This window comes from Macaca nemestrina, chromosome 9 (genome assembly GCF_043159975.1).
Source record: "Macaca nemestrina isolate mMacNem1 chromosome 9, mMacNem.hap1, whole genome shotgun sequence".
In the NCBI taxonomy this organism is placed as follows: Eukaryota; Metazoa; Chordata; class Mammalia; order Primates; family Cercopithecidae; genus Macaca; species Macaca nemestrina.
In genome coordinates, this window is record NC_092133.1 from 1,269,829 (window position 1) to 1,284,484 (window position 14,656).

The window sequence follows — 14,656 nt, forward strand, 5'->3', positions numbered from 1 at the left end:
CACGGACCTAGACACGGCACTGCCGGGGTCTCCATCCTTGCAGGCGCTGCCAGGCGCCCTCCCTGGGAGAAGCTCCGGCTCCAGGGCCACGGCCTTGCAGGTCGGCCACCACCTGGCTTTGTGGGCTGTTATGCCTGGCCTAGTGTCCAGGGTGGTGATTTTTATTTGAACAAAGACCAGTCTCCACCACCAAAGTCATCGCTCTGCTGTTGCTTCCAGAACCAAAGAAAGGTTGACTTCTGGGCCAGGCGCAGTGGTTCACGCCTGTAATCCCAGCACTTTGGGAGGCCAAGACGGGCAGATCACGAGGTCAGGAGATCGAGACCATCCTGGCTAACGTGGTGAAACCCTATCTCTACTAAAAGTACAAAAAATTTAGCTGAGCATGGTGGCACATTCCTGTAATCTCAGCAACTCCAGAGGCTGAGTCAGGAGAATTGCTTGAACCTCGGAGGCAGAGGTTGCAGTGAGCCAAGATTGCACCACTACACTCCAGCCTGGGCAACAGAGCAAGACTCTGTTTCAAAAAAAAAAAAAAAAAGTCGGCTTCTCAAGCAGGTGGAATCAGTGCTTAACAAGACTCCACAACGACTGCATAATGAAGGCCCTCCTCCCTGTCTTCCCCCAGCCGGTGCTCCTGTGAAATGGAGCCTGGGAAGCTCCTTTACTGGAGAAGACTTTCGGCCGGAGAATCGATTCCCGCAGCTTGTTTCAATTCCGTGAGGCTTGAAAGGAGGAGCTGGCGGGCACCTGCAGACAAATGCATCCCAGGTGTAAGGAGGGTGCCTGTGGTCGCCCACGTGGCCAGCACAGGGCCGAAGGGGGTGAGGGCAGGGGCTGCAGCGTGCACTCTGCTCCAGACCCACCCGGCGGGGGGCACTGCAAAGCTACTCATTCTCGTCAGCTTCAAGCTGACATCCTTTCTGTCTTCAGTCCAGTATTAGCTTAAAGGGGAAAGCATTCTTGCTTGAAATGTTAACTGGGTACATTCTGCTTGTTTTGATTCTTCTTTCATCTGCCTATTGAGGCAGCCACAGTAGACATGTTCCAATTAGCAAAGAGGAAAATCTATCCACTGGATCAAACTTGTAAATATGCATCTCTGGGGACGCCATCCACGTCAGGCCTGTCCCTGGGGTCGTGGGGTATGGGGAGGGCAGGGGAGTGGCCAATGCTGGCCAGGTGGGACGAAGGCTACTGGGTCCGTTGCAGTCATTGCCTGCTCTCTTCTCTCCTCGTCCCTCTCACTCGGGCCAGGTCCTGACCCCCTTCCTGCTGAGGGCGGATGGGCTTGGCAGCCTTTGCTGGGCACAGGGTGGTGGCCACATCTGCTGCCTAAAAGGCTGCCCCAGAGCATCCCTGGGGGTGCTGTATCTGCAACTCCAGCACTGCAGGCCCCTCGGAGCGCCCCAGCCCTGTTGTCGGGTGGCTGCTCCCCTGCCCTTGGGGCTAGGGCATCCAGGTCCCTTGGGGGCTCTGCTGGCGGTGCCCGGACCTGTGGGAGCTGAGCCCCTCCTGATCTGGCCTCCCTGCTGGGTGCCCTCCCCTGGGCCTGCAGGGTGGGAGCCCCCTGGGCTGCTTCTCCTGGGGACCGGGCTGTCACAGGGTGAACACGAAGTGACTGTGCACTAAACACGCTCCATAACTACCTGGGCTTGACTCGTTCTGTCCTCCATACCACCCTCACCCAGACCTAGCCTGTGCGCGGCACGGGCAGGAGGGGCCCCCTGCTGTCTGAGTGGCTGGTGGGCCACTGCACCTGCTCCATCCCACCCGTGGCCTCCACAGCCTGCCCCCACCCTGCATCACTGAGGAGCCTCCTGGGGCTCTGCCATGGTCCATGCTGCAGACCTGTCTGGGACAGCCCCTGCCAGGCCCCCAGGCTGTCCCTGCTGGGCACTCACTCTGGGCCCACCACCATGGCCTGCAGCCTCCCCCACTTCTCACACTGCCTGGCATGGGACCCTGTCTCAGAGAGGAGCTCCCCGCTGCGTCCCTCTCTGCCTTAGGACGTGCACTCCGTACTTCCTGTCCAGAAAGTTGCTCCTTCCCCAGTGGCAGCCCGCCAAGCTCGCTCTCAGCTCTGTGAGCATCAGCTTAGACGTGGCCTCTTCCAGGAAGTCCTCCCTGATGCTCCAAAGTGGGCTGGTTCCTTCTTTCATGCCCGAACTGCCCCTCACAGCTGCTCACTCCAACAAAGGCACTGGCCTCTGTGATGAACCAGGGGACTGAGAGAGCGGGGAAGATGACCCAGGGCCTGTCCTGGACTGTCTTGATTCCCTGGGGCCTGGAACTCAGCCAAGAGCTCCACAGGAGCTGATGGTAGAGTGAATGAATGAATGAATGAATGAATGAATGATGTGCAGGCTCAGGGTCCTTGGAGCCTCACAGATTTCCAGGCAAAGTGAGACTTCGCCCTGCCTTGGGCCACTCAGACCCTATGGGGAGGGGCCCTTGGGGCCCGAAGCTAGGCAGGCAAGAGATGCTGAGCCTGTGTGGACAGATGGGGTGTTGGGGGGCTACCGGGGACAGCTGTGCCCCACAGCCTAGCCCTGAGGACAATTCTGTCCTAGGTGCCTCAGAGGGGCTGGTGCCCCAGGCCTCAGAGTGAACCTCAGGCCCTGCCCAGCTGGGTCCAGTCCCGGGGCCTGCACGTCCTAGATGGCCAGCCTGAGCTGCTGGGGGCCCAGGGACCTCAGCGGACAAGAATGATGGGGAGGAGGAGCCCCTGGGGAGGGGGTGCTATTGAGCCACAGGAGGAGGCTGAGCAGGGGTGGGGCGCAGTGGTGAGGTGGACACAAAGCTTCAAGGAACATCCCATGATCTGAAGGCACCATCTTCCTTCCTGGGACCCCACCAGGCCTGCCGGCTTCAGAGGATCACGGCACCCTCACACTCCGTGACAAGTCTGCGCTCAGCCCGCGTGGCCTGCAAGCTCCTGGGGGGTGAGCTGAGGGGAGCGGCAGTGTTGCTGGGGACACAGCTGCTTGGTTCTAGGTAGACAAAGTTGCCCACCGGGGACCCTCAGGCCCACAGAAACACACTCAGGACACATATGTGACACCCCAACGTGCACACACGCTGACATGCATGTGCACACACATGCATGCAGAGACACAACGACACCTCCACACATACATACGCAGACACATGTGTGCACACATACACAGATACACAGGCACCCCAACACACGCACACACAGACACAGGCACCCCAACACACGCACACACAGACACAGGCACCCCAACACACGCACACACAGACACAGGCACCCCAACACGCACACACAGACACAGGCACCCCAACACGCACACACAGACACAGGCACCCCAACACACGCACACACAGACACAGACATCCCAACACACGCACACACAGACACAGGCACCCCAACACGCACACACAGACACAGGCACCCCAACACACGCACACACAGACACAGGCACCCCAACACGCACACACAGACACAGGCACCCCAACACACGCACACACAGACACAGGCACCCCAACACGCACACACAGACACAGACATCCCAACACACGCACACACAGACACAGGCACCCCAACACACGCACACACAGACACAGACATCCCAACACACGCACACACAGACACAGGCACCCCAACACGCACACACAGACACAGACATCCCAACACACGCACACACAGACACAGGCACCCCAACACGCACACACAGACACAGGCACCCCAACACACGCACATATAGACACAGACACCCCAACGCTCACTGACACACACGTGCAAACATGCACCCCAACACACAGGCGCATGTGCACACATCACACATAGACGCACACAGACCCCCACACTCACACACACTGACATGTATGTGCTCACACATGCACACACACACTGAGCTGTCTCAGACACAGACCCGGGACCCTCAGGCATGTGCCCCACAATGACCTACAAACACACAAGCTCTCAAGGGCACCCCACATGCACACCACCACACTGACACACAACCCACGAACACGCCCCACACCCTCCTGCGCTCCCTCACACACAGACACACACCTCCCACCTGGGTGTCCCCCGCCTGCACTTGCCTGGCAGCCTGCTGTGGTTTCCCTGGAAACGCTGTCACCATGGTGGCTTTGCAGAGCCTGGGTGCAGCTCCAGTGCAAAGCCCACCCTGGGGCACAGGCAGCCAGTGGGCACGGACTGGATTCGGAAGAGACGCCCAGTGGAGGGCTCGGGTGGGCGGGGGACAGGCCCTGAGAGGCACGATGGGGGCAGGGCGGCTCAATCCCACCAGACTCCCTGCAACTTGGCTGTGCCACCCCTGCCGGGTCCTGAGATGGGAGGAAGTGCAGCCCACCCTGCCCCTGCCTGCCCACGTCAGCAGTGCCCACAGGCAGAATCCCTTCCTGAACCCCTTGCTCTCCTAGAGATAGCATGGGCCACAGGAGGAAGGAAGGAGCTGGGGAGAAGGTGGGGCCTGCAGCCTGGCTTGCTGGGGAGGAGGGGTGGATGGGCACCAAGAGCCAGGAATCCCGGCACAGCCAGGAGGAGCCGATGAGCCAGGGCAAGGGGTCAACACTGGAGCCTGATCTCCTGGGCAGGGTGCTGTCCTGGGCCCCGGCAGGGCCAGATGAGGGACTGAGTCCCAAGGCCCACCTCTGCCTTCCCAGGCACCCTGAGGTGTGGTCCCAGGGCCTCCCCACTCGAACGGAGGCCAGGTAGGGCCGGCAGGTGGGAGCACCCAGGCATGCACTGGCTGTGCAGAGGGAGGGTCCATGTGGCCCCACACTTACCAGGCTGCAGGGACAGAGCACTGGGGCTGCCTCTGGGGCTCTTGGTGGGGCACGGGCTGTGCTGGGAGGCCCAGACATTAGGGAGGGAGGATGGGCTTGGAATGGGGACTATAAAAGGTCACAGTGGGGAGGTCCGCTGACCCCTGTCCTTCTCATGGGGGTTCTCCAGCACACCCTGCTGTCACTGCCCCAACGGCCTGGAGCCAGGCTCCATTGTGGAGAGGGTAGTGGCCACCATGGAAGGGATGGGGACACTTAGAGGCTGAGCTGCTGGATGCAGGTTGACATTTGAAGCCTGGCCTGATGGAGCTGGACTTTCCCTCGGGCGCTGGACAGGCCACCCTGCCTTCTGGCTCTGCTTCCCTCCTGCATCTGGTGCTGGGATTGATGGGTGGTCAGGGTGCCTGCTCTGAGCTAAGGCCTGACTGGCCCCAAATTCTGGGACCCACGCAGAGGGAAGGGGGCATCTGTGGTCCTTGGAGGAAGGAGTCGAAACAATTGGGGCAGAAAATGGGATGAGTGGGCAAGGGCAGGAGAGCACATCTGAGAGTGCCCAGGGATGAGGAGTGAGCAGGGACCCTGCGCAGCTGCTCCAGCCTGGACTGGAGCCCACCAGGGTACACTCCGAGGGCTGGTGGAGTGCCAGGGCCACACTGCTGAGGCTCCCTGTCCTCGAAATCCGCCTGGAGCCCTCCTACCTCTCCAAAGGCAGCATTCTCCTCTCCACTGAGCCTGTGTGTTCATCCACACAGTCCCCATTTCCCAAGGCAGGGGGCTTGCGAGACAGGAGCCAGGCCAGGCCCACATCTGCTTCGCATGGCTTGTTTGTGATGTGAGCTCACAGCTGTTCCTCCAGAAACACGCCTCAGCAGCCCAGCACCTTCCAGGGAGCCTTGCACGCAGGCATGCATGAGGAAGCTGTGAGGAGTGTGATGACAACAGCAATAATGACAAAAATGATGGCAACGGTGTGAGGATAATGAAGATGGTGGTGGTGAAGATGAGACAAAGATGATGGTGGTGGTGATGGTGATGGTAACAGTGATGACAGTGATGGTGGTATAATGGTGATGATGAGGTGATGATGGTGGAGTGATGGTGATGAGATGAAGATGATGGTGATAATGGTGGTGATGATGACAGTGATAGTGATGATGGGATGATGATGATGATTGTGATGATGATGATGATTGTGACAGTGATGTGATGATTGTGGTGATTGTGATGTGATGATGATGAATGTGATGATGATGACATTGATAGTGATGGGGTGATGACAATGATGATGATGATTGTGATGATGGTGATCGTGGTGGTGATGATGACAGTGATAGTGATGGCGTGATGATGATGATGATGATGGTGATCGTGGCACACCTGAACTAACTTTTTGGGCCAGCAGTGCCCCCTGCCACGTGCTGGACGCCCCAGGCACCGGCACGCTGTTGCTCCCCTGCTATCTCCCAGCTCTCAGGCAGTAACTCAGTCATGGGAAGACATTGAAATGCAGCCGTCGTGCCTGGTGTGTGGTTGAGCATTGATTACATCTCCTTTTGCAAAGCCTAATCAACTTCTCCTAATTAACCTGTTTCCTGTCAATGTGAAATAATTGAATTCACTCAGAATTGGCTGTGCACATAGAGCCGTCAGAAGCCTATGTGGCTATTTGTAATGGTGGAGATTTTGCAAACAACATACCTTGTTTTGAAAACACATTTTCAATCCATGTGGGCATATATTCCTCTGATGCACAAGCTTTCTGTGCTTTCCTAGAGCAGGGCCCCGTCATTCATGGGGTCTGTGAACTTGAACAAGAAAAAGCAACATCTCTAGTTTACTAAGCTCTAACTGAAATCTGGCATTTCCTTCCATGAGGAACGTCAGCCATCCCAGGGCTTTATCTCTAATAGAAAACACAGGTGTGTTTGTATCACTCTGCAGTTGTTGCAGATTTTTCCAACTTGTCTGTACTCACCTCCACCTCTAAACATCAGGGGCTGCCAGACGCTGGGTTTTGTTATCCAGTGTGATGTGGAATGCAGCCACTGCCACCCCACACATCTGCTTTGTTGATATTTTGACATCTGCTTCACTGTGGCTGTTTTCCTTGGTGGCCATATGTGTTTTTGTCCAAGTAAATCGATCACAAATGGTAGCGCACAGGGATTTCCAGGGCAGTGAAGTGATGCCATACGATACTGCGACGGACACACGGCATCCGTCAGGCATGTGTCAAAACTGATGGAACTGCAGCCGTGGTCCCCAACCTTTTCGGCACAGGGATCGGCTTTATGAACGACATTTTCCCGTAGACCAGAGGCCGGGGGGATGACTGGGGATGAAACTGGCCCACCTCAGATAATCAGGCATTAGATTCTCATGAGGAGCTCGGAGTCTAGCTCCCTGGCATGGGCAGTTCACGATAGGGCTCATGCTCATATGAGAAGCTAACGCTGCCACTGACCAGACAGGAGGCGGTGCTCAGGTGGTAATGCTTTGCCTGCTTGCCACTCACCTCCTGCTGTGTGGACTGGCACCCGTGCTGATGCAAATGACAAGCATAAGGGCACTGTGGGTGGGGTCGCAGGGAATGTGCTGTGCTCCCTGCTCCCTGCTCTGTAAACCAAAAACTGCTCTACAGAATAAAGTATATTCACTTTTTTTTTTTTTTTTTTTTTTGAGATGGAGTCTCGCTGTGTCGCCCAGGCTGGAGTACAGTGGCCAGATCTCAGCTCACCGCAAGCCCCACCTCCCGGGTTTACACCATTCTCCTGCCTCAGCCTCCCGAGTAGCTGGGACTACAGGCGCCCGCCACCTCGCCCGGCTAGTTTTTTGTATTTTTTAGTAGAGACGGGGTTTCACCGTGTTAGCCAGGATGGTCTCGATCTCCTGACCTCGTGATCCGCCCGTCTCGGCCTCCCAAAGTGCTGGGATTACAGGCTTGAGCCACCGCGCCCGGCCAGTATATTCACTTTTAAAAAACCTATTAATTATGAAAAAAATTATCCCCGTGTTGTCAAAGCGCCCCCTCCCCACCAGGAGCAGATGCTCTAGGGACAGCTGGCCCCGGCTCAGCCCAGCCGAGCCCCTTGCCAGCAGACATGCAGCCCACACCTGCCGGAACAGGGGAGCAGCATTGGCCTCTGTGGCCCGGAACAGGGTGGGTGGCCTGGGGCACCACAGCCCCCAGCTCTATGGCCAGGTACAGCCACCGGCAGTGAACACCTCTGGAGGTGACCTGCAAGGAAGGAACAGTCATGTCATTGAAAGTGCAATTCAGCATCCACACGGCACACGCACGCACACGTGTGGGTACACAGCATCCACACTGCACAAACACGCACACGTGTGGGTACACAGCATCCACACAGCACATGCACACGCACACATGGGTACACAGCCGCCACAAGGCACATGCATGCACACATGGGTACACGGTCGCACACGTGTGTCAGTATCAGCAAGCAGCCCCACTCCATGACAGGCCCAGCATGCTCCATTCCTAGTTTTGAGGATCTGAAATTCTTCCTTAACCTCAATGTTTTTGGTTCTGAACACATACGTGTTGTGTTTTGTTTTTTTCACAGTCATTAGATTCAGAGTAATTAAACCAAAAAGCTCATTTCTGGAAAGAGACAAAGTATTTTGAGTTTCCACATCAATATTCAACAGCTGCCTAACATTCTATATATTGCCCTGGTGGGTAAAACGATTTCTACTCTCCATAAAGATGGACTCGGCCACAAATCCCAAGAGAAAGAAAGACATATTCTTGTGTAGAATCAGTGATAGTGTCTGCCTTACGTAGAGTTTGACAGTTTATTTTTCTTATTTTAAAATCTCAGAGCCAAATTCAGTTCGACAATCAAGCTCAATGATTAGTCGACTTTAGAGCTAATGTGTGTGAAGCTGGAATTTAACACATTAAACATTTCAGGGAAAAAGTGCGCAATATGAGACAGAAAGGCAGAGGCTTCCTCTAGAACTCAGCCTAGAGTGGTTACAGGAAAATGTGCCAATCAGCAGGGGCTTCATTCTCTCCAATGTGACAGCTCAGAACATTTGCAAAATCCATTTTACTGGATGAGAAAGGAATACTGTGCCCCCCTTCCTGTAAAAACCAAGCCATGCAGAACAAAATTACAGGCCAGGAGGACGTGCCAGGGCCTGTACGGACAGTGCTAGATGGTGCAGAACCCACATGCTGGGTCCCTGTGTGCTCGTGCCCATCCAGAGATGCCTTGGGGAGACAAACAGGCCCTCAAATGCAGAGGGCTTGTCCAGGGAGCAGGTGAGGGGGAAACACAAACACAAGTGGGGCCTCCAGGGTGGCCCAGCTCAAGCCCGTCAGAGCACGCCTGCCTCGGCTCCAGGGCTTCCGGGACCCCACCACTGAATGCCCGGCCACCCCAGGCAGCGGACAGGCTGCGAGAATGGGCCTCAAGCCCTTGCTGATCTCGCCAGCCACAGAGGGACAAGTTCTGATGGGGTGGCAGAGCCCTACTCATCCCCTGGGCAGCCACTGGTTAGAGACACCCTGGCCGCCTGGGTGTCCGAGCCAAGCCTCCCCTGGGGGCTGTGTGTGTCCCATTTGGAGTCCCCACCATGCGCACTGTCCTCTCCACAGATGCTCTGGTGGGTCGGGTGGTGGCCTACCAGGGTGGAGCAGGGGTCTCCCGAGACACCAGGAAGCTCAGCACCTCACTCAGCACCTGCTCTTCAGGCTGGAGCTGGCAGCTGGACCACATCCACTTGCCTAGGACCGCAGAGCACCACCTGGCACCTTCCTGAAGATGACACACGTGATCATGACCCACAGGACCCAGTGGCTCCACCCCAGGGCTGAGCCTGAGAGAAGCAAAAACACAGCCACACAGAGACTGCACGCAAGTTCACAGCAGTTTTATGCACAGCAGCCAAAAGGCAGAGACAGCCCACATGTCCGCAGACTGACAGATGGACAAACACTGTGTGTTCACCCACGTGGGGAGCATCATTCAGCATAGAAAGGAGTGGGGCACAGGCACGCTCCAACATGGGGCATCATGAAAGCACTGTGCTTGGTGAGGGAAGCCACACACACCACACACGACTGCCTGCCAGAACACATGCTACACACAACTGTGCGCCACACACAACCACACGTCACACGGAACATGTTACATATAATGGTGTATCGCAACCGCATGTCACACGGACCACACGGAATGCATGCTACAATCATAAATCACACACAACCACGTCACACAGAACGTGTGTTACACACAACTGTATCTCACACACAACCACACGTCATGCAGAGCGCATGTTATACACAATCGTATCTCACACAACCACATGTCACATGGAACACATGTTACATACAATGGTGTATCACAACCACATGTCACGCAGACCACATGGAATGCATGTTACACACAATCATAAATCACACACAACTGCATGTCACACAGAACGTGTGTTACACGCAACTGTATCTCACACAGAACCGCACGTCACGCAGAGCTCATGTTACACACAATCGTATCTCACACAACCATGTCACACAGAACGTGTGTTACACGCAACTGTATCTCCCACACAACCGCATGTCATGCAGAGCTCATGTTACACACAATCGTATCTCACACAACCGCACATCACACAGAACGTGTGTTACACGCAACTGTATCTCACACAGAACCGCACGTCATACAGAGCACGTGTTACACACAATCGTATCTCACACAACCACATGTCACACAGAACGTGTGTTACACACAACTGTATCTCCCACAGAACCGCACGTCATACAGAGCACGTGTTACACACAATCGTATCTCACACAACCACATGTCACACAGAACGTGTGTTACACACAACTGTATCTCCCACAGAACCGCACGTCATACAGAGCACGTGTTACACACAATCGTATCTCACACAACCACATGTCACACAGAACGTGTGTTACACACAACTGTATCTCCCACAGAACCGCACGTCATACAGAGCACGTGTTACACACAATCGTATCTCACACAACCGCACATCACACAGAACGTGTGTTACATGCAACTGTATCTCCCACAGAACCGCACGTCATACAGAGCACGTGTTACACACAATCGTATCTCACACAACCGCACATCACACAGAACGTGTGTTACATGCAACTGTATCTCACACAGAACCGCACGTCATACAGAGCACGTGTTACACACAATCGTATCTCACACAACCGCACATCACACAGAACGTGTGTTACATGCAACTGTATCTCACACAGAACCGCACGTCATACAGAGCACGTGTTACACACAATCGTATCTCACACAACCACATGTCACACAGAACGTGTGTTACATGCAACTGTATCTCACACAGAACCGCATGTCATACAGAGCACGTGTTACACACAATCGTATCTCACACAACCACATGTCACACGGAACACAGAACAGGGAAGTCCCCAGAGACGGAAGCAGATGAGGGACTGCTGAGGCCTGGGGAGGAGGGTGATGGCTGAGAGCTGTAGGGTTTCTGAGGTGAGAAAAATGTTCTAAAAGGGCCTGTGGGGATGCTGCACGTCTGTAATACGCTGAAAGCCATGGATGTGTCCACTGGAAGGGGAGGAATAGTATATGTGAGGTATGTGTCAAAGAAAACTGTTTTTTCAGAAAGATTTGTTTTCCGCCTCCCCCGAAGGCTTCCCGGACTCCTGTTGCTTGTCTCTGTCACGAACCCTCACCCCAAAATCATAGAGTGAACACCTCAAATAAATCATTGGGACTGTTCTCTTTGTAGCAAACCACCATTCGGGGAAATTCATGCTTGAAACTGCTCCAAATGGATCGGGGTCCCAAGGGCTGGATGATCTTCACCGCAGCTGGTCCCTGAAAACATCCCTTGCGGCCTGTGGCGTGCAGTCTGCGCCAGCCTGTGCCGCCTGCCGAGACTGTGGGGGCCGGGGGCTGGAGCAGGGCCAGGAGGGAGGGGCACGGACGGCTGGGAGAAGGACAGACACCCACACCTCGGTGACAGGCGACAGGCGTTGGCTTGAGCAGAGCCTCGGTGACCTGCCTAGATTTTCTTCCCCAAAGCAGACCCCAAAGCCCTCTCCTCCATGTCGGAGACGTCCCCTCCAGCCGGGCGGCCAGGCCTCAGGCAGCCTCGACACAGTTCTGCACTCAGCTCCCGGCTCCCACAGAGAGCCCCGCAGCTCCAGCCGCGGTGGCAGCTTCCACTGGACCCCTGTCTCCCAGCCATGCTGACCGCACCCACTGCGTGGCTCCCCAGAATCCTCCCCCAGGACCCCTCAGCCCCCACAGGCCTCCGTCTCCCCGTCCTCATGCCCCTCTGCTCTCTGTGGGCCTCCATGGGTCACCCCACTGCCCCGTTCATCTCCCCATCCTGGCACCCTCTGCCCTCCAAGGGTCACCCCCACCACCCCCTCATCTCTCAGGCCTTGTCCCTGCCTGGCGGTGGGTTGAGCACTGGGCCCACTCCTGGTCCTCCCAGCTCCCTTGGGGCCGTGTCTTTCACCTCTCCAGCCCCTCCAGCTGTGGACACTGACCCCTGCCTGGCTATGGGGCTCCTAGGGCAAGCACCTCAGGCTCCTTCAGCCCCGGCCCTGCAGCCACACCCAGGAGGGAAGGAAACCCCCACTGCTCTGCCCCTTCAAGGGGTCAGCGGTGCCCGCACAGAGAAGCTCTCCTGCCTCCCTTCGTGATCAGGGAACTGGCTGCCCTGGGTGAGGCCATCAGGCCTCACCCGCCTCTCTCTGCGGAGAAAAGGCCCGTGGTAGCAGCAGGCGGGGCTGGGGCTAAAAATAACTGCTGGGGCAGAGGCTGGCTGGTGAGGCCTCCTCCACAGGGTGGGGGCAGGAAGGGAGACTGGCCCTGGGACAGCCTCAGCCGGAGCCCAGGGGCGGTGGCCCTGAAGGCCGAGCAGGAGGGCCGCTGACCTGACCTCCCCACGCAGAGAAGCTGGGCAGGGAGCAGGAAGTCCATCTGGGGTCAGAGCGGTGCAGCCCCCCCCAGCTGCAGCCCCAACTTCCAGCTGGGTATTGAGCAGCTTGAAGCTCCTTGGGGCACAAAGGAGCTTAACCCTCCTGAGCAGATGACGGCACCCTCAGGCCAGGGCAGGGCCCCATCTGCATCGGCCTCTCCAGAGCGCACCCTTCCCATGGCTGGGGGTGGGGCGGGAACTGCTGGGTGCAGGGTGCCCAGCGGGAGAGCCCAGCCCTGCCACGGCTCCTCCCTCAGTGTCCATGAGGAGATGCCCCTGACCACAGGCAGCTGTTGGCACCTTAGACCTAGGGCAGGAAGGGGAGGGAGCCCCCGGCCACAGGAAGCCACGGAAGGGTGAGCTGGGCACAGCTTCCAGGGTGGCACAAGGCCAGGTCTGCAGAGCAAACATCTGTTAATGCCCAGAAAACTCACCCAGGAAGGAATACACAAAAGGCCACAGGGTGGAGACTGCGGGAGATTCTAATTTTGTTTTTTTGTTTTTCTTTATTTTGCTTTTCTTTTTTTTTAAACCACCACCAGGGGTTATTTTATCATCAAAGAAACAGAAAACCCTTGCTGAAAAGGGAAGCACTGTCTGGGCTCCCAGCCACGGGGCCGTCCAGCCAGGATTTGGAAGGGTCCTGGGCTTTGGGGTCCAGGAGCCAGCCGTGGTCCCCCAGGTCTCAGCCTCCCCAGCTGTAATGCAAAGTGAGCACTCCCAGTGAGGACCCCTCCCCAGCCATCCCACCACCACCCAGCAAGGCCAGGGCTGCGGGGCCTGCGCTGTGGGAAACCCAGGCAAGGAGGCGACGCAGAGGCCCTGGCCCAGCCCACACAGCCAGGCCACAGAGCTGGAGCCCAGGGCGACCTAGGCTCTGTCCCCAGAAGTCAGGCCAGGACTCCAGTCCCCGGAGCCCCACACAGGCCTTGACTCCCTCTCCGGGGCCACTCCAGGGTCCCCCTAGAAGGTGGGCAGGGGGTTGTGGGCAGGGCCTCCGGGAGATGGGACCAGCAGAAATGGGGCCACCTGGGGCAGGACCTACAGCAACAGGAGGAAGAAGAAGAAGACGAAGAGGAAGAAGAGGAAGAGGGCTGCAGAGCAGCACCCCAGGCCACGCCCCCACTGCGTCCACCCCAGCTCTGCCGCCCCAGGCCACGCCCCCACTGCGTCCACCCCACCTCTGCCGCCCCAGGCCACGCCCCCACTGTGTCCACCCCACCTCTGCCGCCCCAGGCCACGCCCCCACTGCGTCCACCCCACCTCTGCCGCCCCAGGCCACGCCCCCACTGCGTCCACCCCACCTCCGCCGCCCCAGGCCACGACAGCCCCTGCATCCACCCCAGCACCCACGCCAGCCCCTGCTTCCAGCTCTGCCTGGAGTGGGTTGGAAGTGAGACCCTCAGAGGTAGGGATTGGGGCTCAGGCCGGGACCAGTGAGTGACAGAAAACAGACAGTGCTCCCTGCACCTGCCACCCCGTGTCCTCCCACATGGCCTGGTCCCTGTCGAACACGATGACAGCTGGCCTCTGCAGAGGAGGGACGGCAGCCCTGGCGGAGACGGGATGCTGGGGACCCTGCGGGGCTGGTGGTGCCTTCCCTGCTCCCGGAGGAGCTGCCCTGGGCCCCCGGCACAGCGGCTGCTGGGGCCACACACACCCTCCAACCCCGAAGACCTTTTGAAGGCTAAAGGGCCAGAGCCCTCTCCATGACAAACCCTGGGAAGACGGCCGGGGTGGCTCCGTTCTGAGCAACGACATCTTACCAGGTAGGATGCTCAGGAGGCTGGACTCAGAGCAGGGGAGACCCAGAGCAAGAGGGGCCCAGGACCAGCCCGGGCAGCCCTGCTGAGGCCCCAACTCCCCCTGCCGCACACCCCACTTTGCT